Genomic DNA, 25,005 nt, shown 5'->3' on the forward strand with positions numbered 1-25,005 from the left:
TTTAGGACTGAGATGAGGAGAAATTTCTTCACTGAAAGGGTTGTGAATCTTTTTAATTTTTTACTCAGTTGTTGAGTATATTCAAGGCAGAGGCTGATAAGATTTTTGGTACTAAGGGAATTAAGTAATATGGGGTTAATGTGGGAACAAAGAACAAAGAAAATTACAGCACAGGAACAGGCCCTTCGGCCCTCCAAGCCTGCGCCGATCCAGATCCTCTACCTAAACATGTCGCCTATTTTCTAAGGGTCTGTATCTCTTTGCTTCCTGCCCATTCATGTATCTGTCTAGATACATCTTAAAAGACGCTATCGTGCCCGCGTCTACCACCTCCGCTGGCAATGCGTTCCATGCACCCACCACCCTCTGCGTAAAGAACTTTCCACGCATATCCCCCCTAAACTTTTCCCCTTTCACTTTGAACTCGTGTCCCCTCGTAATTGAATCCCCCACTCTGGGAAAAAGTTTCTTGCTATCCACCCTGTCTATACCTCTCATGATTTTGTACACCTCAATCAGGTCCCCCCTCAACCTCCGTCTTTCTAATGAAAATAATCCTAATCTACTCAACCTCTCTTCATAGCTAGCGCCCTCCATACCAGGCAACATCCTGGTGAACCTCCTCTGCACCCTCTCCAAAGCATCCACATCCTTTTGGTAATGTGGCGACCAGAACTGCACGCAGTATTCCAAATGTGGCCGAACCAAAGTCCTATACAACTGTAACATGACCTGCCAACTCTTGTGCTCAATACCCCGTCCGATGAAGGAAAGCATGCCGTATGCCTTCTTGACCACTCTATTGACCTGCGTTGCCACCTTCAGGGAACAAATCTCTCTGTACATCAATTTTCCCCAGGACTTTTCCATTTACTATATAGTTCACTCTTGAATTGGATCTTCCAAAATGCATCACCTCGCATTTGCCCTGATTGAACTCCATCTGCCATTTTCCTGCCCAACTCTCCAGTCTATCTATATTCTGCTGTATTCTCTGACAGTCCCCTTCACTATCTGCTACTCCACCAATCTTAGTGTCGTCTGCAAACTTGCTAATCAGACCACCTATACTTTCCTCCAAATCATTTGTGTATATCACAAACAACAGTGGTCCCAGCACGGATCCCTGTGGAACACCACTGGTCACACGTCTCCATTTTGAGTAACTCCCTTCCACTGCTACCCTCTGTCTCCTGTTGCCCAGCCAGTTCTTGATCCATCTAGCTAGTACACCTTGGACCCCATGCGCCTTCACTTTCTCCATCAGCCTACCATGGGGAACCTTATCAAACGCCTTACTGAAGTCCATGTATACGACATCGACAGCCCTTCCCTCATCAATCAACTTTGTCACTTCCTCAAAGAATTCTATTAAGTTGGTAAGACATGACCTTCCCTGCACAAAACCATGTTGCCTATCACTGATAAGCCCATTTTCTTCCAGATGGGAATAGATCCTATCCCTTAGTATCTTCTCCAGCAGCTTCCCTACCACTGACGTCAGGCTCACCGGTCTATAATTACCTGGATTATCCTTGCTTCCTTTCTTAAACAAGGGGACAACATTAGCAATTCTCCAGTCCTCCGGGACCTCACCCGTGTTTAAGGATGTTGCAAAGATATCTGTTAAGGCCCCAACTATTTCCTCTCTCGCTTCCCTCAGTAACCTGGGATAGATCCCATCCGGACCTGGGGACTTGTCCACCTTAATGCCTTTTAGAATACCCAACACTTCCTCCCTCCTTATGCCGACTTGACCTAGAGTAATCAAACATCTGTCCCTAACCTCAACATCCGTCATCTCCCTCTCCTCGGTGAATTCCGATGCAAAGTACTCATTTAGAATCTCACCCATTTTCTCTGACTCCACGCATAACTTTCCTCCTTTGTCCTTGAGTGGGCCAATCCTTTCTCTCGTTACCCTCTTGCTACTTATATATGAATAAAAGGCTTTGGGATTTTCCTTAACCCTGTTTGCTAAAGATATTTCATGACCCCTTTTAGCCCTCTTAATTCCTCGTTTCAGATTGCGCCTACAATCCCGATATTCTTTCAAAGCTTCGTCTTTCTTCAGCCGCCTAGACCTTATGTATGCTTCCTTTTTCCTCTTAGCTAGTCTCACAATTTCACCTGTCATCCATGGTTCCCTAATCTTGCCATTTCTACCCCTCATTTTCACAGGAACATGTCTCTCCTGCACGCTAATCAACCTCTCTTTAAAAGCCTCCCACATATCAAAAGTGGATTTACCTTCAAACAGCTGCTCCCAATCTACATTCCCCAGCTCCTGCCGAATTTTGGTATAGTTGGCCTTCCCCCAATTTAGCACTCTTCCTTTAGGACCACTCTCGTCTTTGTCCATGAGTATTCTAAAACTTACGGAATTGTGATCACTATTCCCAAAGTAGTCCCCTACTGAAACGTCAACCACCTGGCCAGGCTCATTCCCCAACACCAGGTCCAGTATGGCCCCTTCCCAAAATAAAAGCAAAATACTGCGGATGCTGGAAATCTGAAACAAAAACAAGGAATGCTGGATTCACTCAGCAGGTCTGGCAGCATCTGTGGAAAGAGAAGCAGAGTTAACGTTTCGGGTCAGTGACCCTTCGAAGGGTCACTGACCCGAAACGTTAACTCTGCTTCTCTTTCCACAGATGCTGCCAGACCTGCTGAGTGAATCCAGCATTTCTTGTTTTTGGCCCCTTCCCAAGTTGGACTATTTACATACTGCTCTAGAAAACCCTCCTGGATGCTCCCTACAAATTCTGCTCCATCTAGACCTCTAACACTGTGAATCCCAGTCAATGTTGGGAAAATTAAAAAAAGGTGGGGTTGAGGTAGAAGATAAGCCATGATCTTATTGAATGGCGGAGCAGGCTTGATGAGCCAAATGGCCCACTCCAGTTTCTATTTCTTATGTTCTTACGTTCCTATGGAGTAAAAGAGACAGCAGCAACATGGTAATGAAGTTGGCTGAGTGACAGGAAACAGAGAGTAGTGGTGAATGGTTGTTTCTTGGACTGGAGGAAGGTATACAGTGAGGTTCCCCAAGGGTCGTTACTAGAACCACTGCTTTTCTTGATATACATTAATGACCTAGACTTGGATATACAGGGCACAATTTCAAAATTTGCAGATGACACAAAACTTGGAAGTATTGTGAATTACGAGGAGGATAGTGATAGCATTCAAGAGGACATAGGCTGGTGGAATGGGTGACACGTGGCAGATGAAATTTAATGCAGAGATATGTGGTGTGATTCATTTTGGGAGAATGAACGAGGAGAGGTAATATAAATGGTACAATTCTAAAGGGGATGCGGGAACAGAGAGACCTGGGGGTATATGTGCACAAATTGTTGAAGGTAGCAGGGCAGGTTGAGAAAAGGGTTAAAAAGACATACGGGATCTTCGGATTTATAAATCGAGCCATAGAGTACAAAAGCTAGCAAGTTATGACTCCCCATTAGGTGTTCAAAATCATGAGGGATCTGGACAGAGTAGATCGAGAGTTTCTATTGGCGTCAAGGCCATGAACCAGACGACATTGATTTAAGGTGGTTGGCAAAAAAAACAACAGTGACATGAAAATTTTTTTTACGCAACGAGTGGTTAGGATCTGGAATGCACTGTCTGAGAGTGTGGTGGAGGCAGGTTCAGTGTGTGTTTAGGATCTGGAATGCACTGCCTGAGAGTGTGGTGGAGGCAGGTTCAGCAAGTGTTTAGGATCTGGAATGCACTGTCTGAGAGTGCGGTGGAGGCAGGTTCAGTGTGTGTTTAGGATCTGGAATGCACTGCCTGAGAGTGTGGTGGAGGCAGATTCAATTGTGGCTTTCCAAAGGGAATTGGATGAGCACCTGAAGAGAGAAAATCTGCAAGGCTATGGGGAAAGGACAGGGGAGTGGGATTAATTAAACTGGTTTTGCAGAGAGCCAGTGCAGACAGGACAGACCAAATAGCCTCCTTCTGTGTTGTAACCATTTTGTAGTTTTATGAATTTCTTTGCTTTTCAATTCTATTCATCTAGAAATGAACCCCAATGCTTGGTATGTTTTTTTTTTATGGCCTTATTAATCTGCATCGCTATTTTAGTGATTTGTGTCTCTACCCCTGATTCTACTGCTGCTGTACCCTATTTAGATACTTATCTTTCCAAGGAGTATGTGACCTCTTTACTCTTTATACCAAAATGTCCCACCTCACACTTCTCAGTATTGGAGTTCATTTGCAAATTACATGCCCATTCTGCAAGTTTATTAATGCTTTCCTTTATTTTTGCACAGCCCTTCTTTGTGTTAACTACACCCCCCAATTTGCGTCCACAAATTTTGAAATTATACTTCTGTTTCCTAAATCCAAATTGTTTATTTAAGTTGTGAAAAGTGGTCCCAGCACTGATCCTTGTGGAACACCATTTCCTACCATTTGCTAATCTGAGTTACTATCTTTAATCCCTCCTCTCTGTTTCCTGTTCAGTAGCCAACTTGCTGTCCATTCTGCTACATGTCCCCTGACGTCACGTTCTCTGACTTTGAGTGGATAATTCCGATGCAAGATTCAGCACAGACACCATGGACTGTACTGAAATTTCTAAAATTCTGAGCAACTGTTATTAATTGGCAGTCAACAGAAGCTGTTCTAAGGTGGGGACAGGGTAATTCCGTTTGAATTTATTTACTTTGGTTAATGAAGTGTATCACTGAGACTGAGGTGTTCACTGCTTTTTTTGTTCATTTGACAGTTGCTGTCCCTTCCCTTCACTCAGGTGTTGAATTCTGCATTTGGCACAATTCTGTTGCACTAAGTACCCATTGATACCTCACCCAGGAAGTCATTGATATGTAAACCTTGAGTGTGAGCATCCTCAAGCTATTTGACTTTGGACCTGTCAGCAAAGAGTATCCACACACACATATTCCCAGCAGTAATCCCATTCTTTGCTGCCTCTGATCTGGAAGTTATTAGTCTTCAGTGCCAAACACTCCTCCCCAGTGTTCTGCCTTTAATGTTTCCATAGACTGAAAAAGCACAGAGGCTCCTGGACAACCTTCCATGGCTAGATTACTCCCTCTAGCTGTTGCCGGCCACTCCCATGGCCAGGCTACCCCTCTGCCTATTGCTGAGTTACTCCTGTTGCCATGTTAATCCCACTGTCTGTTGCCAGGTTACCCCTGCTATCTGTTTGACCTGGGGGTGATGCTTTCTGTTTTTGAGTGACTGCAGCCAGTTGAGGCACAGACAGAAATTAATATTTAGCATTTAATGATGAAGTGCTGATGTCATTTTACATTGCTGAACTTTACTGAGTAATGTTATCAGACTACTTTAAATAGATCAATTAACAACGATCTTTCTTGATATGTTTTATCACATTGGTTCAATTAGTTTGCAATTAAAATGCTCACTGAAGAATATAGTGAGCCAATCTTCCAAGTATGTTACTGGAGGCACAGCAAACTAACCAGCTGGGAGCTGCAATGTGGATGGTTCACATATTAGGATAATCACTTTCCCTCTTATTTAAATTTTAACCTGTCTCCTGAATATGTGATAAGAAGATCCAGGGTAAGAGTGGACCATTTTGGACATCAGGAATTTTCTTAATTGATTCAGATAATGGAGGACCTTTGCTACATTTGATCTGATCCCTCCAGAAAACCAACCCCACTGTCTTTGCTTTGTGACTTAACCTCCACCTAAACAGGCAGACAGGACATCTGTTTTGTGCCTCACCCATAAGTTGAACTTCCTGACAAAACAGCACCCCCTTCAAGCTGACATCTAGTTAACTACTGTAGTGGGAATGATAATATGGTCTAATTGGATGGGTGACATGCCCACTTTGCAGAGAACGGGTTGTGAGTAGGAATAGGTCTGTTACTGTCCTGCATCAGGATGTGAAGTTCCCAGCTTGCTTTATATTGTGTTCAGAATGTATCATCTTATTTTATTGAGTGTTTTCATTTTATTGATTTATTTTAACAGTTTATTTTGAACTGGAAGCTCTTTAATTAGTTGGGTTACTCAACCATGGCAAGCACTTGCTGTTTCTGTTTCTGCTTCCTCCAGGGAGATCAGTGAGATTGTATTTGGGGAAGGGTGAGAGTGAGTTTATGTCTGAATGAGTAGATGGGGAGTGTGAGAGTGTGTGTGTGTGTCGGGTGGGGGGTTTGCGAGGGAATGGATGTGTGTTTAGGTTAGTGAATGTGCGCCTATAAAAATCTCATTCTGTCCTCTCCATTCTTGATTAGGATTGTGTAAGGAGATACTTTGTAGATGCTGGTGAGCTGGTAAACAAGATCTGGTGTGTAGGATTAAAGGGCCCACTTCTGAAGGACACAACTTGTGTAATAAACAGTAAAAGATGCTGACCACCTTGGACTTGCAGACTATGTATAAGGACATCCAGAATAAAATGGATGGAATGTACAGGTGATTATGGTGAATGCAATTTATTGTAGTACCAAGAGAAAGAGGTCGAGGGGGTTGTTTGGATACATCAGAGTAGAAATTACCACCAGTGATATTGTACAGGCACTTACTGGGCATGTGCCAAGTTCCCCTCTCCACTCTTTTAAGAGAGGCATTGACCTGTTTGCTTTAAATGGAGACAAGAAAGATTTCCAGTGAATGGAGGCAACAATGGTTCGACATGACAGACCAAAATAGTTAATCCATGGGTGTGAACTTCTGTGAGGATTCTCTTGATCGTCGTCAATAATTTCAACAGAATGAGCTACGGAAATGGTGGAAAACGGTGTAAGCTGTTTACAATATTTTGCTGGGGTTACTGGGAAACCCAGCCAAAGATTTATGGAGAAGGCCTCATGAAAATCCCCCCCCCCTTGTTTGTGTGGCATATGTCCCTGTCTCTGCTTCAAACAGGAATGGAATAGAAGTGACTTATGGTTATGCACCAACACCCAGTGTATGCAGATGGATTTGCTCCTTATGGCACACATTACTGAAGACTGTCCTCAAAGCCCATCCTACCCAAAGTCAGACCAAGTAGCTGGTTAAGAGGATCTGGGATGGTGAAATGCAGAATGTTCTAAGGGAAGAGGGAGGTGAGTATTCTCACCCTACGAATTTCACCAATGTTCGTGTTTAATTCCATTAGCTTATAAATGCATTGTGGATGGGATATAAGGGATAATTTATTGCAGTGTGTTATCACTGTCCTTGGCACTGAGGCTTCTATTAAAAGTCCTCAAGTTAAGTAAGAATAATTGAGTTCCATTAATTGCTTACCGAGAGAGGGATAATTTTTGGGTTTTATGATTTTTCAAAAAGGGAATTTGGAGAAGGAATACACTTATTGTGATGATTCATTTGTACAGAACTTTAGTGATTTGCAGCCACAGAGCAGATTATGTTCAGCCTCAGTGGATGAGATTGGGGGCTGGGGGTCAGGGGACAGCCAGTGTGACATGTTTGAAAGCGGGCATCTGCAAATGTTCTGGAGTTAAAGAAGAATGGAGCTATCTAAAAGGAATTGAATGACCTCTCAGTGAGAGGAGTAGGAACACAGGTCTCCAAAGAGATTTCCTTGGTGCTGTTTTCATTTTGCTTTCCACTTGCCACTGAGTTTTGGGGTAATGCCTGAACCATTGGGAAGTGTTACTGGCTCTCAGATCTAAGTGTGCTTACACACCTGATAGATTTGAATGTATCTATTTGATCAGAATGATGTTGGAACCTTTCTAGTTTTGGTGGTTGCTTTCTGGCTGAATGTTGTGGAGAGGCTAAGGGAGGGTGGGTTGTAAAAGACAAGGTACAACTTTAAATCCCTCCTTATATCCCAATATTTTACTAAAAGGCAGATCACACATGATTTAAAATGTTAGAGGCATGATGATCATCTTTTGGTATCTTCTCACTCCATGCAGTCAATGTGCAAAACTCTTCACCAATTATCATCGGCCCTGAAATTCCCATGGACATTAAAATAAAAGCAAAATGCTGCGGATGCTGGAAATCTGAAATAAAAACAAGAAATGCTGGAACCACTCAGCAGGTCTGGCAGCATCTGTGGAAAGAGAAGCAGAGTTAATGTTTCGGGTCAGTGACCCTTCTTCGGAACTCATGGACATTACCTGTTTAAAATTAACAGCTGCACACAGGCACTAAGTTTTTGCTTTACTGCAGAGAATGAGAAGAGATTTGCATTAGATATTTACAGCAGCCTGATTTATAGCAAAACCCAACTCCAATGGGAGGCTTTGCTCAGTACAAAGAACAGAATAAATAACAGTGGATGTTGCTGCAAATTCCCAAGACCTATGAATTTCCAGCTATAAGTTAAAGTAGTCCTAAATGAGCGTTGTTCATGGTGCTGCAGCCTAAAGGCTTGGACTACCTCTTGGGATACAAGTGGTGAGTGCATACTAATGAGAGAATGGACTTGAGTTAAAAATGACAACCAGTTGCTGAATCCTTTGCTGACTGCCTCAGGGTCAATTCTGATGAGTCAGATTAGAAATACATTAGCTCTTTTCCAAAACATTGGCATTTTACAGCGTTGTTCAGACCCAAAAGAAGCTGTCTCAGGAATAAAATGTTGTTCATCACTGAAATGTGTAACCAGACAGGCCTGAAATGCAATTTTCCTGGAGGTCTATGAGGATTCACAACTAGTGCCCCTCTATCAGGCTCCATGTGTATGACTGACTTCCTGGATAGTTGTGTTGTCATTTTGTCCTTCTCAAGTTTGTGTTTAATGTCCAAACTATCCTCTGTGATGAGGACAACAGGCCAGCTACAGACTCCTTCATGCATGGCATAAATTACTTCCTAGGATGCTGAAACTAAGGGCTGGATATTAACTCTAAGGCAGGGTGGAAGGTTGCTTTAGGATTGGGATACCTGGAAGAACGGGTTTCCCTCAGATGCTGCTGAATTTAATGGCAGGACCTGATTACGTTTTATCGTCTCTGTTTCCTGGCTGCCATCAGCCAGAGTGAGAGGCTGGGGGCTGTTGGGTGGGTCGGCCTTCTTCAGGCCAGCGCTGGAGAGTAGAGAGCAGAGAGGGAGGGATCGGAGCCCTCCAGAGTGGCTGGAGGGTGGGTGATGGGCGGTGTCCAATAAATGGGTGAAGAAGTTAAATGGATCCAACTGTGCTCTGCTCCCCTTAGCTGCCAGGTTTCCTGAGGCTTGGAAAGCTCAACTGATCAGAATTAAATTTAAAAGAGTGGTTAAATATGAGGCACACAGCCTTTATTATAATAAATAGTTCCCCTCCAAGTCACACACCATCCTGACTTGGAACTATATCGCCGTTCCTTCACTGTCGCTGGGTCAAAATCCTGGAACTCCCTTCCTAACAACATATCTACCCCACATGGACTGCAGCAGTTCAAGAAGGCAGCTCACCACCACCTTCTCAAGGGCAATTAGGGATGGGTAATAAATGCTGGCCTGGCCAGCGAAGCCCACATCCCATGAATGAATTTTTTAAAAAATATTTAAATTGCCAACTGCATCCTGGGAGTGAAGTAGGTGCCCCTCCACCCATCCTGCTTACGTTAAAACTGGAAGTGGGTGGGTTGGGGGTGGGGATTCAGATTTTTAACATCCTATTTGACCCAAAACACGCCCGTTTTTGTGGGTTAAAATTCCTCCCTCGGAATCTATTGCGTCTACCAGCTAGAAGGATAAAGACAAGGACTGCAGGCACATAGAAACAACTTCACCTCCAAATTCCCCTCGAAGTCACACACGATCCCAACTTGGATATATATTGGCCGTTGCTTCATTGTTGTTGGGTCAAAATTTTGGAACTCCCGGTATAACAGCACTTTTGAAGCACCTTCACCACGCCGACTGTAGCGGTTCAAGAAGGGGCTCAGCACCACCTTCTCAAGGGTCACATAGGGCTGAACAATAAATAGTGGCCTTGCCAGCAACACCCATACCCGAGAATGTTTTTTTAAAAGTATGATTTCAAGAATTCCAATATTGAATTCAAGAAGTTAAAATGAAGGAATCACCTTCTGTCTGTAAAGCATTTTGTAAAGATGATATCGCACTGTACTTAGCTTCAGTAATACCAAGTGGCAAAATCAATATTGCACCATTTGATTATTTTGTGTGCATGTGTGTCTGTAATCTACCTTAATCTAACACAGACATTTTTTGAGTGACCTACTGGGTGTTGACTTCTCCATCTGGCAAACATAGTACAGAACTGAAATTAGGTAAAAGTGACTGTCCAGAAGAACCTAGGTCTAATCTCAGGTCCCTAGCTTCTGCTACGGGCAACTGTTTTCCACCTCTCTGGCCTGTTCTGTTTGACTGTGCAAAAAACCTTAAAGGGACTGTGCACTGAATAAACTGGCCGCTGACAACAAATACATTTTAATACATTTTAAAGGTAATTTTGGTCATGAATAATCCAGCTTGTTCAATGTTACTACCAAATATAACTGAAGGGTAAATGGAGGATGCACATTAATGGAGTTTAATTCCTTCTGGCACCTTTTTGGGTACTGGTTAATGTGTTTGTAGTAAATTCCTGGCCATGGCAATGGAAACAGGTTAAAAACTGCAGTACAATAAGGTGATGGGAATTTAATGTCAACATATTGACCAGCAAGCTACAAACTCTCATCCATAGGGGCTTAAACCCTGTAGAATAATACAGTACCAAAGGAGGCTTTGGACTACTTTCTGTACAAATTAGTCTTATTACCTTCGTCAACAGATGACACACACACACACACACATACCGTTGTAACAATGCAGGATCAGGTCTTTATTGAGACAACATACTCATGATTCCCGTTAAAGTGCTACTATGCAGTGATTCATTTACACTTCTATACCATTTTTACCTTTGATCACTATATTCCATGCATACCATCAATAAATCATAGTGAAACAAAGAAACATACACTCCACCAGCCTCCACATCCAAAGGATCATCCTCTGCCATTTCTGTCACCTCCAGCGTGATGCCACCACTATAGACATCTTCCCTTCCCCTTCCCTGTCAGCATTCCGAAGGGATCATTCCCTCCACGACATCCTGGTCCACTCTTCCATAACCACCAACACCTCGTACCCTTCCCACAGCGCCTTCCCATGCAATCACAGGAGGTGGAATACCTGCCCTTTTACCTCCTCTCTCCTCATCATCCAAGGCCCCAAACACACTTTCCAGGTGATGCAGCAATTACTTGTACTTCTTTCAATTTATTATACTGTATTCACTGCTCACAATGTGGTCTCCTTTACATTGGGGAGACCAAAGACAGATTGGGTGATCGCTTTGCGGAACACTTCCACTCAGTCCAAAAGCATGACTCCGAGCTTCTGGTTGCTGGCCATTTCAACCCCGCCACCCCCCCCGCCGCTCTCATGTCCATATTTCTGACCTTGGCCTGCTGCAGTGTTCCAGTGAACATCAACACAAGCTCGAGGAACAGCACCTAATTTTTCAATTAGGCACGCTACAGCCTTGTGGACTGAACATTGAGTTCAATAATTTCAGAGTAAGACAGGCCTTTTAAAAACATTTTTTTGATTATTTTATTTTTTAACCATGTGCCTGGTTTTCATGTGGACAGAGCTGCTCATTATTTGGCCATTAATACTCTCTCTGGACTAATGCTTTCTCTTTCACCACAAGCATTAAGACACTAGGGCGGCACAGTGGCACAGTGGTTAGCACCGCAGCCTCACAGCTCCAGCGACCCGGGTTCGATTCCGGGTACTGCCTGTGTGGAGTTTGCAAGTTCTCCCTGTGTCTGCGTGGGTTTCCTCTGGGTGCTCTGGTTTCCTCCCACATGCCAAAGACTTGCAGGTTGATAGGTAAATTGGCCATTAGAAATTGTCCCTAGTATAGGTAGGTGGTAGGGAAAACATAGGGTCAGGTGGGGATGTGGTAGGAATATGGGATTAGTGTAGGATTAGTATAAAATGGGTGGTTGATGGTCGGCACAGACTCGGTGGGCCGAAGGGCCTGTTTCAGTGCTGTATCTCTAAACTAAACTAAACACTCTTTACCTTTGTCCCAGAATAGCTTTGTTATTTAATCTCTCCTGCCCTCTGCCCTATCACACACCTTCCCTTTTGTTCTCTTCCCCACTAAACCACCCACCCCCTTCACTTGCTTAAAAATCTAATTCTTTTCTAACCTTTGCCAGTTCTGATGAAAAGTCACAGACCTGAAACGTTAACTCTGCTTCACTCTCCACAGATGCTGTCTGACCTGCTGAGTATTTCCAGCACTTTCTGTTTTTATTATTATTATTAAACGTACAACTAATCACAGAATACAAACAGAGACCCAGCAAAATGCCCTTAGTCCTTCTTAATCTCTTCCAATTATCTTGTTACCATAGTTATATTGCCCTGTAAAATTCAATCCCATTCCCCTTAAACACATGTGACCAGGCTGACATATTTCTGGACTATCACAGCCATTACTGAGGAACTTTCACACATTCCATCATCTTCCTTAGCTGTGGAGATACATTTGCCTTAAAGTTCCTTATACAATACATAGCTTACAATCCCATGTTCAGCAGAAAACTGTTTTAACTCATTGTGCCCTGGTCCTATAACTGCCCCGGACATTGAGGCACTCAGGTAGTGTGGACTGTCATTCCCACAGAGGCCATTCAGCCCATCGTGCCTGCATTGGCTCTTTGAAAGAGTTATCCAGTTAATCCTACACCCCTGTTCTCTCCCCATAGCCATGTAATTTTTTTCCTTTTTATGTACATATTCAATTTCCTTTTGGAAGTTACTATTGAATTTGCTTCCGTGACCCTTTAAGGCAGTGCATTCAAGATTGTAACAGCTGTATAAAAGAAATTGTGGACTCTCTGCACTGTGTGCTATCCTGTTTATGGAGCGGACAGTGAGATGCTGCCTGGTGGGAGGCAATACAAAAACAAAGAAAGATGTGAAAAAATGGAGCAGTTTCTGCCCCAACAGCAGATTACAGGGCAATTAGATAGAGGTGTTTAAAAATTATGAAGGATGGGATGGAATAGATGGAAACAGACCATTTCCAGTGGTTGAGGGGTGTTGGCTAAGTGCATTTAGATATAAGATTAAATGCAAGAGATTTAGGACTTGTGAGGATGTGGAATTCACAACAGTTACTGACTATAGTAGAAACCATGACAATATTTAAGAATAGGTTAAATGGGTGATTGAAGGAAAGGGGAATAAAGAGATATGAGAACAAGGTGGAACATGGGATTAGGATACTGCTTGTGTGGAGAATAAACATCGACATGGAGTGGATGGGCTGAACAACCTGTTTCAGTGCTGTAATTTCTATGTAATAATTTAGTTCAAAATGAAATGAAGTTTGATGTAATGGACACTAGCTGAATTTGGGCTCTTGGCTGCTAGTTCTTACTTCGTAAAATGACTGTAGTTATATCACAATCATTGGTTGCTGTTTTTGAACATGGATCAGAAGGCGTAAACTCACCATAACTGGGACTACAAATTCAATACCTGTTTGTACTCTCTCCCAGGCATCCATTACTCTCTAGATAATTTAATGTTAATGAGGATTGAGGCTTGAAGGTCATTTTTGGTACTGTTATAGCATGCACACTGTTTAAAGTGTCATCCGAAAGATGGGTACCATTTATAGTGCAGCATGCCCTCTGCACTGTACTGAATTAGGCACCTAGATTATGTGGTTAAGTCCTGCAGGAGGGCTTGAAACTTCAACCTCTGATTCGGACAAAAGTGCAACTGATTGAACCAAACTGACATGTTTAAAATTTGATCAGTGTTTCAAAATATACTGTGATGATGGGCTGAACCTTGCAGACTCATTTGACATTGAGACCTGGTATATGATATCTGTTTGAGGCTCTGTGGCATAATGAGCCTGTCAACCCTTCACAATGCCTCTGCACTAATGGGCTGTGTTTAGAGCAGTGTACGGTTGGAGTCAGGGTCATGAAATTTCAAGAGTGAGGAGACCTGGTGCTGGCTCAAACAGCAGCTAAAATGGATCAAACGTTAATAATGGTCTGTGTCTGCACTGTATCAGGGAAGCCCGACAGCAGGCTAACTGAAAGCCTGACCTGTGTTCTCATCCCTCAGCTCCACTTGCCTATTTTTAATTCCCTGCTGCAGTGCAGTCAGTTTCTGTTATTGCTTCATTAGATGTCTCTACTCCACAGACAGTCTTGACCTTTGTTTTGTTCTGATGTGATTGACAAGAGTTAGAACTAAGCCCCGATTTAAAACTTTGGCCAAATCCTGCAGCTACTGCAAGTAATGTTATGAACACTGGACTTTGTAACGTTATTATGTTTTAAAAATTGTAATTTTTAAAAGTTTAAGATGGAGTCTGGAAGGTCAGGTGACCTCACATCCATTCTGCAAAAGGACAAGACAGAAATCTTGGTTACCAGCACAACAGAGAACACAGATCAAAGACCGTAAGAACAATGGGTTTCACGCTCCCAGACTTTCGGGTCTTAAACAAGGAGTCAGTGATTCTAAGACGCAAATATACCAGGCAACTGTTAACACCTGGGAACAATGAAAGGCCCAAGTGGCTGTGTGAAACCAGACTTCTGGACTTTTCATATTGGAAAAGGACAATAGGCTATTGACTTTTGAGTCCAGATAAATTTAACAGATTTTCTGAAGGAGACAGGCTGCAAGAAGGAAACCTAATGGTTGCAGCCTCAGAGCAGGCAGTAAAGAAGACAACTAGTGGTGACAGCCTCGAGAGGGAGAACAAAAAAAAACAAAGAACAAAGAAAATTACAGCACAGGAACAGGCCCTTCGGCCCTCCAAGCCTGCGCCGATCCAGATCCTCTAGCTAAACATGTCGCCTATTTTCTAAGGGTCTGTATCTCTTTGCTTCCTGCCCATTCATGTATCTGTCTAGATACATCTTAAAAGACGCTATCGTGCCCGCGTCTACCACCTCCGCTGGCAACGCATTCCAGGCACCCACCACCCTCTGCGTAAAGAACTTTCCACGCATATCCCCCTAAACTTTTCCCCTCTCACTTTGAACTCGTGACCCCTCGTAATTGAATCCCCCACTCTGGGAAAAAGTTTCTTGCTATCCACCCTGTCTATACCTCTCATGATTTTGTACACCTCAATCAGGTCCCCCCTCAACCTCCGTCTTTCTAATGAAAATAATCCTAATCTACTCAACCTCTCTTCATAGCGAGCGCCCTCCATACCAGGCAACATCCTGGTGAACCTCCTCTCCAAAGCATCTACATCCTTTTGGTAATGTGGCGACCAGAACTGCACGCAGTATTCCAAATGTGGCCGAACCAAAGTCTTATACAACTGTAACATGACCTGCCAACTCTTGTACTCAATACCCCGTCCGATGAAGGAAAGCATGCCGTATGCCTTCTTGACCACTCTATTGACCTGCGTTGCCACCTTCAGGGAACAATGGACCTGAACACCCAAATCTCTCTGTACATTAATTTTCCCCAGGACTTTTCCATTTACTGTATAGTTCACTCTTGAATTGGATCTTCCAAAATGCATCACCTCGCATTTGCCCGGATTGAACTCCATCTGCCATTTCTCTGCCCAACTCTCCAATCTATCTATATTCTGCTGTATTCTCTGACAGTCCCCTTCACTATCTGCTACTCCACCAATCTTAGTGTCGTCTGCAAACTTGCTAATCAGACCACCTATACTTTCCTCCAAATCATTTTGAGAAAGGGAGGGAACACCTGCTCTTGGAAGCCTGAGACAGCGAAAGGCTGTGAAGACGTAAACCTGTTTTGAAAGTTGAAGCTTGTTGAGAAGTAGATGACTAGCAGGAGCACCGGGAATCACCTTATTCATGAACATCTGGGTTGGATGTGCTCGGAGAAGTGAGTGAAGAGGACATTGATTTTTTGAAAAAGTCTAGGAAATTCAGCCCATTGCAACTGGGAGGTGTTTGGGACTTTTAACCACAAAGAATTTCATCATCAGAGAGTACTGTGTAACATATAAGTGTGGTGGGAAATTCTCAAGTATTTTAATAAGCCTTTCTTTGTAATTTGGGGTATCAGCTACATGCAAAGTACTATTTAGCTAATGAGCATTTTTTTTTCGTTTAGTTATAATAAAAGTATCAAAATGTGAAATCTTGCCATATAATTCTTGAAATTGGTCTGGGGGGATTCATATCTTGTATTTTTCATGTTAACGATCTCACTGAGGTCATAACAATCGTGACAAGTGAATCCCAAAGCTCTGCTGCATCCATTTTTAAAAAAGGACTGCAAATAATTGAGAACAAATGCAGACTGGGTAAAACAGCACATTCCACAGAAAAGCTAAATAATTGACAGCTGACCAGAATCAATTTGCCACATCTCTCTGGCAAGGTGGTCCTGGAGGGCAACTGAACTCATGACCCCTCGTAATTGAATCCCCCACTCTGGGAAAAAGTTTCTTGCTATCCACCCTGTCTATACCTCTCATGATTTTGACTCTCTGACTCTCTTGACCTCTCTGACTACGGCAGCCAGTGTCACTGCTTGATAAAACTAGTGCAGTCTGGTATTTGCACTTTTCCCATTCTTTTCTCCTCTCCTAGAGGCAATCCTCCTGCACCTCACCCCTCGTGGTTAGCATTTATGTATGATCTTATCAGTAGTTTATCCTCAGTGAGAGGTATTTGCTGTTAAATTCCTATCTGCCCTTATCAAATATTCCTACGCATGCTTTTTCCAGCAGGGGTCACTCGATGGTCATTAGATGCAGGTAGGGCTGCCTACCCTCCCAAATTGAGTGGACTCTTCCTGGAATTGAAGATTGATCTTCTGGGCATTCTTGTGAACAGCCCAGGAGAAGAAGTTGCAAGCTGGCCTAGCGAGCATTGCTGTTGTATCTGGAATAGGGCATTTTGTTCTTCCCTGGCTCCTTCCTGACTCCGTATAGCTGCTTCCACAGCCAACTCTCACGATGGAGCAGTTTCAGCTGTTCTGGGCATTGTGGGTGTTCAATGCCACCATTGCTGCCTTGCTGTTTTAAGTGTTAGAATACACTTTAGCAACAGGGAGATGGACATGGGAAGAAACGCAACTAAATCCAACAAAAAGATCACCATCTTAACTCAGACCTTCCATTCTCCATTGCACTTTTTCCCTATCTTCTGATTGCATCAATATTGTTATGGTCATGCCAGGTCTCTTCTTCCTTCTAAATTCCAGATACATTTATACCTTCCTGCTTGCATCCTCCCTGCCCAAAACAAAAACAGAGCATGCTTTAAATATGCAGAAAATTTATCAGTGTCTGAAAGACAAAGGTTAATGTTTAAGGTACAGAGTCTTGTCAGAATCCTGCTCTGGTGAAGGGCCAACATTATTTTTTTAATTCATTCATGCTATGTGGGCATCGCTGGCCAGGTCAGCATTTGTGGGCGTCGCAGTGGTTAACACCGCAGCCTCACAGCTCCAGCGACCCGGGTTCAATTCTGTGTACTGCCTGTGTGGAGTTTGCAAGTTCTCCCTGTGTCTGCGTGGGTTTCCTCCGGGTGCTCCGGTTTCCTCCCACATGCCAAAGACTTGCAAGTTGATAAAGGTAAATTGCAAGGTAAATTGGCCATTATAAATTGCCCCTAGTATAGGTAGGTGGTAGGGAAATATAGGGACAGGTGGGGGATGTGGTAGGAATATGGAATTAGTGTAGGATTAGTATAAATGGGTGGTTGATGGTCGGCACAGACTCGGTGGGCCGAAGGGCCTGTTTCAGTGCTGTATCTCTAAAAAAAAAATTTATTGCCCATCCCTAATTGCCCTTGAGAAGGTGGTGGTGAGCTGCCTTCTTGAACCGCTGCAGTCCATGTGGGGTAGGTACACCCACAGTGCTGTTGGGAAGGGAGTTCCAGGATTTTGACCCAGCGACAGTGAAGGAACGGCAATATAGTTCCAAGTCAGGATGGTGTATGACTTGGAGGGGAACTTGCAGGTGGTGGTGTTTCCATGCATTTGCTGCCTTCGTCCTTCTAGTTGGTAGAGGTCGTGGGTTTGGAAGGTACTGTCTGAGGAGCCTTGGTGCATTGCTGCAGTGCATCTTGTAGATGGTACACACTGCTGCCACTGTGTGTCGGTGGTGGAGTTCTAGAATTACCATTAACCTGGCTTTCCTTTTTTCTGAGACCTGTTGTATATTTCCAAAACATTCTGTTCCATGTCTAAATTTCCATTGGCCGACTTTGCGACACATACTTCATGAATTGTTTGTTGAGACCAGCAGTTCTGATCTTTGATGAAGAGTTTCTGCTGATGGGAATTAACCTGCCCGTTATCAAAAGAGCTGCATAATCATAAGAACAAGAAAGAGGACTGGTTTCTGGATGGTATCTGAAAGAGGTTCAAGGCCATATATATTGAAGTTGTGGTGTTGTAGTTTGTTGCTTGCGATGGTTTGTTGTTGTAGCAGATTGCACATGGAGAGGAAGATTAATGCATGTTGAGTGCTCTGTAAGGAGGCAGCTGTCTCTGAATACGCATGAAGCTTGCTCCTTATTCGCATTGCCTGAGTTTCAAATCTTTAACTTCTACAGTAGGAACAATTTAATTGAAAAATAGGTTCATGTCCTATGTACTGAGTACTTCTCGTAATATGATGGACTATCCTCATTTTGTGGTGAAAGAAGATTTGTACATATCCCTCAGTGACCTCTTGCTTCTAATTTTCAAGCACCAAGGGATGTTCTTCTGGAGATCATTTTATATATGCAGGGGACCAACCAAATGTAAGTTGTTGTTGCAGTTGAAGTTATTACACAGAAGCAACTCTTGTTGATTGAAAACAAGTGATTCTTTGAGCAATTTGTTTGTTAAAAGGGATGTAATTTCTTTCCCTACCTTATCTAAACCTGTCATGTACGCCTCCACCAAATCTCCCCTCAATCTCCTTTGCTCCAGAAGGACCACCCCAGTTTTTCCAGCCTAACCTTGTAGCTAAAATCCCTCAGCCCTAGAACCATTTTGATAAATCTCCTCTGCACCCACTCAAGGACCCTCACATTTATCTGGACTCAAAAGTATAGTGTCATACTCCACAGTGGCATTGAAACATAGAAACATAGAAAAATAGGAGCAGGAGAAGGCCACTTCTAAACTCTAGCGAATACAAGCCTAATCGACCCAATCTCTCTTCATACATCAGTTCTGCCATCCCAGGAATCAGTCTGGTGAACCTTCGCTGCACTCACTCCACAGCAAGAACATCCTTCCTCAGATCAGCTAAACACAGGAAAGCAAACAAGTCAGAGGGAATACAGGGAAGTAAGTTTCAAGGGAGTAAGACCAGGATGGATGGCCTCTACTTTAATGCCAGGAGTATTACAGGTAAAACGGATAAGTTAAGGGCAAGGATTGACACGTGGAATTGTGATACAGTAGCCATCACAGAAACATGGTTGAGGGAGGGGCAGGATTGGCAGCTCAATATCCCGGGATATAGAATCTTCAGGCAAGACAGAGGAGGGGGTAAAAGAGGAGGGGGCATTGCAATATTAGTTAAGGAGTCAGTTACTGCAGTAAGGAGAGATGATATCTTGGAGGGGGCATCAAATGAAGCTTTATGGGTAGAGTTTAGGAATAAAAAAGGGCCAGCCACATTGCTAGGTGTTTATTATAGACCCCTAGTTGTCAGCGGGAAATTGAGGAGCAAATATGTGCGCAATTCACAGAGGTGTGTAAAAATAATAATAGGGTAATTATATTAGGTGATTTCAACTTTCCCAACATTAATTGGGATAGTCATCGTGTTAAGGGCTTAGATGGAGTGGAGTACTTAAAATGTATACAGGAGAACTTTTTAGCTCAATATGTAGAGGATCCAACAAGGGAGGGTGCAGTTCTGGACCTAATTCTGGGGAATGAAGCTGGACAGGTGGTTGATGTGTTGTGGGGGTGCATTTTGGTGATAGTGACCACAAAACATGGTACAATTTAAGCTTGTTATGGAGAAAGAAATAGACAAGTTGCAAAAAAAGGTTTTGGATTGGGGGAGAGCGAATTTTAGTAAAATAAGGCAGGATCTGACCAAGGTAGACTGGAAAGAGTTACTTGTTGGGAAATCTACAGAAGAGCAGTGGGGGGCATTCAAAAAGGAAATGGGGAGGGTACAGGCCCAACATGTTCCCTCTAGGGTAATAGGTAGGAGCAACAAGCCCAGAGAACCATGGATGACCAGAAACATTCAGGGTATGATGAGAAGGAAAAGAGAGGCTTTTAGCAAATACAAGGAGAGCAAATCAATGGAAGCATTTGTGGAGTACAGAAAGTGTAGGATGGAGCTTAAGAAAGCAATTAGGAGAGCAAAGAGGGGATATGAGAAAGCTCTGGCTGGTAAAAGTACGGAAAATCCCAAGATATTCTTTATGTATTTCAATGGGAAGAGGATAACCAGGGAAAGAGTAGGACCCATTAGGGACCAAGGGGGAAATCTGTGGGTGGAGCCAGAGGACATTGGTAGGGTGTTGAATGAATACTTCACATCTGTCTTCACCCAAGAGAATGAGGATGTAGTTATGGAACTTAGAGAGAGAGACGGTGAGGTTCTTTAGCAAATTGTCATAGGGAGTGAGAAGGTATTGGAGGTTTTGGGAGGCTTAAAAGTGGACACATCTCCAGGTCCGGACAATTTGTGTCCCAGGATGCTGTGGGAGGCGAGGCTAGAGATTGCAGGGGCTCTGACCCTAATTTTTAATTCCTCTCTGGCCACGGGGGAGGTGCCAGAGGACTGGAGAACAGCTAATGTGGTCCCACTATTTAAGAAAGATTGTAGAGATAAGCCAGGGAACTACAGACCAGTGAGTCTCACGTCAGTGGTAGGGAAACTATTGGAGAAAATTCTGAAGGAGAGAATCTATCTCCACTTGGAGAGGCAAAATTTGATTCGGAATAGTCAGCATGGCTTTGGCAGAGGGAGGTCATGCCGAACAAATTTGATTGAATTTTTTGAGCATGTGACCAGGTGTGTAGATGAGGGTAGTGCAGTTGATGTAGTTTACATGGATTTCAGCAAAGCCTTTGACAAGGTGCCACATGGGAGACTTATCAAGAAAGCAAATGCACATGGGATACAAGGTAACTTGATAAGGTGGATTCAAAATTGGCTTAGCTGTAGGAGACAGAGAGTGATGACAGACGGCTGTTTTAGTGACTGGAAGCCAGTTTCCAGTGGCGTACCACAGGGATCTGTGCTGGGTCTCCTATTGTTAGTCATCTATGTCGTTTATATAAATGACAATGTGGGGGGTAGGATCAGTAAGTTCGCGGATGACACAAAGATTGGCCGAGTGGTTAACAGTGAGCTTGAGTGTCTTGGGTTACAGGAAGATATAGACGGGATGGTCAAATGGGCAGAAAAGTGGCAGATGGAATTTAACGCTGAAAAGTGTGAGGTGATACACTTTGGAAGGAGTAATGCGACACAGAAGTATTCAATGAATGGCCTGACACTGGGAAGTTCTGAGGAACAAAGGGACCTTGGCATGTTTGTCCATAGATCTCTGAAGGCAGAAGGGCAGGTTAATAGGGTGGTGAAAAAGGCATATGGGACACTTGCCTTTATCAATCGAGGCATAGATTACAAAAGCAGGGAGGTCATGTTGGAGTTGTACAGAACTTTGGTAAGGCCACAGCTGGAGTACTGTGTGCAATTCTGGTCACCACATTATAGGAAGGATGTGATTGCATTGGAGGGGGTGCAGAGGTGATTCACCAGGATGTTGCCTGGGATGGAACATTTAAGCTATGAAGAGAGGTTGGAAAGGCTTGGGTTGTTTTCACTGGAGCAGAGAAGACTGAGGGGTGACCTGATCGAGGTGTACAAGATTATGAGGGGCATGGACAGGGTGGATAGGGAGCAGCTGTTCCCCTTGGTTGAAGGGTCAGTTACGAAGGGACACAAGTTTAAGGGGGATTTGAGGAAGAACTTTTTTACCCAGAGGGTGGTGACGGTATGGAATGCACTGCCAGGGAGGGTGGTAGAGGCGGGTTGCCTCACATCCTTTAAAAAGTACCTGGATGAGCACTTGGCACGTCATAACATTCAAGGCTATGGGCCAAGTGCTGGCAAATGGGATTAGGTAGACAGGTCAGGTGTCTTTAATGCATCGGTGCAGACTCGATAGGCCGAAGGGCCTCTTCTGCACTGTATTATTCTGTGATTCTGTGATAAGGAGACCAAAACTGCACACAATACTCCAGATGTGGTCTCACCAAGGCCTTGTATAATTGCAGAAAGATATCCTTACTCCTGTGCTCGAATCCTCCCGCTATGAAGGCCAACATACCGTTTGCCTTCTTAACTGTCTGCTGCACCTGCATGTTTACTTTCAGCGACTGGTGCACAAATGCACCCAGATGTCACTGCACCACCCCCCCCCCCCCCACTTCCCCCCTTTCCCAATCTATTGCTGTTCAGATAATCTGCCTTTCTGTTTTTGCGACCGAAGTGGATAACCTCACATTTATCCACATTATACTGCATCTGCCATGTATTTGCCCATTCACTCAACCTGTCCAAATAACACTGGAGCTTCTCTGCATCCTCCTCACAGCTCAGCCTCCCACCCAGCTTTGTGTCGTCTGCAAACTTGGATATATTACATTTAATTTCCTCATCTATATCATTAAAATATATTGTGACTAGCTGAGGACCTAGCACTGATCCCTGCGGTACCCCACTTGTCACTGCCTGCCACTCGGAAAAAGACCTGTTTATTCCTACTCTTTGTTTCCTGTCTGCCAACCAGTTCTCTATCCATGTCAGTACCTTACCCCCAATTCCATGTGCTTTAATTTTGCATGCTAATTTCTTATGTGGGACCTTATTGAAAGCCTTCTGAAAGTCCAAATACACCACATCCATTGGTTCTCCCTTATTTATTCTACTAGTTACATCCTCAAAAAATTCCAGTAAATTTGTCAAGCATGATTTTCTTTTCGTAAATCCATGTTGACTTTGTCCGATCCTGTCATTGTTTTCCAAGTGCTCTGCTATTACATCTTTTATAATGGACTCTAGCATTTTCCCCCACTACCATTGGGTCCCTCCAGTACATTTTATTTATGCAACTTATTGGTGGCAGTTCATTTGAACACCCAACATGCTGTTCAATCAGTCAGCTCACTTTGTTGCTCACGATATGCTGACATATCAGCAGTCACTGCAGAATCATGTGAAATGTTCTGGGCGTTTTTGTTAGTGAGATGAAATGCTGCATAAACACAAGACTTATTTTCTTGGTGATTTTCCTTTCTTGGCTGTTCCATCAGTTATAGGGGCTGAACCACCACCTCAGGTGGTCCTTACAAGAAAGGACAGAACATTGCAATGGATATAGCTCCTGACTCCTGCACTGTCACTCTTCAACTCCTAGTGAGTAATTACAGAATGGGATTGAGAGAGGGCCAAAGGCAGGTAGACTGCCTGCCCCCTCAGATGGGGATTGCTGAACGCTGTGACAACTTATTTAATATTGTCCCCATTTTCTCCTTTTGGTCTTCCAGCAGGAATTGTTTTCTGCTGCAGTTTTCTCTCCAATGAATAAGGTTTCATGCAGAGCATTTTCTTCCTTTGCTGATGTCTACCTTTCTCTTAAATCATTGCAGTAAAAGAAGGCCACATCTTCCAGTGCTGGTGCAAACTCTACACCAAAGCTATCCATCTAATCTCATTTCCCTCATCTTCCGCCCTATCCTTTTTAATTCTTTTCTTCATCTCATCTCATGAGGGTTGAAAAGAGTGTATGAGAAAAGGTTAGTGGGTAACATAAAAGGGAACACTAAAACATTCTATAAATATATAAAGAGTAAAAAGATAGTCAAAAAGTGTGGGGTTGATTGAAGGACCAAAATGAAAGCTTCCTGTGAGGCAATATGGATTTGTTAAAGACAAATCATATCCGACAGTAACAGAGAGGGTTGATGAAGGTACTGCAGTTGATGTTGTGTATACAAACTTCCAAAGGTGTTTTGAAAAAATACCACATAATAGACTTGTTAGCAAAACTGAAATCTATGGGACTAAAAGGACAGTGGCGGTGTGGATACAAAATTGGTTCAGGGACAGAAAAGAGAGAACGGCTGTTTTTCAAGCTGGAGGGATGTATACAGTGGTGGTCTTCAGGGGTTGATTTAAGACCACTGCTCTTTTTGATGTATATTAATGACCTGGACTTTGGTATGCAGGGCATAATTGCAAAGTTTTTTAATGAGACAAAACTAGAAATATAGCAAACAGTGAGGAGATGGTATCAGATTTCAGGAGGCCATAAACAGACTGGTGAAATTTTACACAGAGAAATGACCTGGGACTGGCTTTCCACAAGATTGGTGGAAGTGGACACAATTAATGACTTCATATTGATTGCCCCACTTGAAAGAAATAGACTTGCAGGGCAATGGGGATCGAGCAGGAAGTGGGACTGACTGAATAGCTCTATGGAGAGCCAGCATAATGGACCGAATGGCCGCCTTTTGTGCTGTAAATGATCTATTACTCTAAATGTGAAATGATGCATTTAGGTGTGAAGGATAAGGAGAGACAAGATAAAACTAAATGGTACACTTTTAGAGGGGCGCAAGAGAGAGACCTGGGAGTGTATGTAAACAAATCTTTAAAGATGGCAGGGCAAGTTGAGAAGACTGTTAAAAAGCATGTGGGATTTTGGGCTTCATAAATAGAAGTATTGTGTACAAAAGCAGGGAAGTTATGCTGAACCTTTCTAAAGCTCTGGCTCGGCCCCAACTAGAGTATTGTGTCCAGTTCTGGTCATCACACCTTAGGAAGGATGTGAGGTCCTTGAGAGGGTGCAGAGGAAATTTACCAGAATGGTTATAAGGCTGAGGGATTTTAGCTACAAGGTTAGGTTGAAAAAGCTGGGGTGGTCCTTCTGGAGCAAAGGAGATTGAGGGGAGATTTGGTACATGACCGGTTTGGATAAGGTAGAGAAAGAAAAAGCTGTTCCCATTAACTGATGGTACAATGACTAGGGGATACAGATTTAAGGTTTT

Source organism: Heterodontus francisci, chromosome 42, assembly GCF_036365525.1.
Source record: "Heterodontus francisci isolate sHetFra1 chromosome 42, sHetFra1.hap1, whole genome shotgun sequence".
Taxonomy (NCBI): domain Eukaryota; kingdom Metazoa; phylum Chordata; class Chondrichthyes; order Heterodontiformes; family Heterodontidae; genus Heterodontus; species Heterodontus francisci.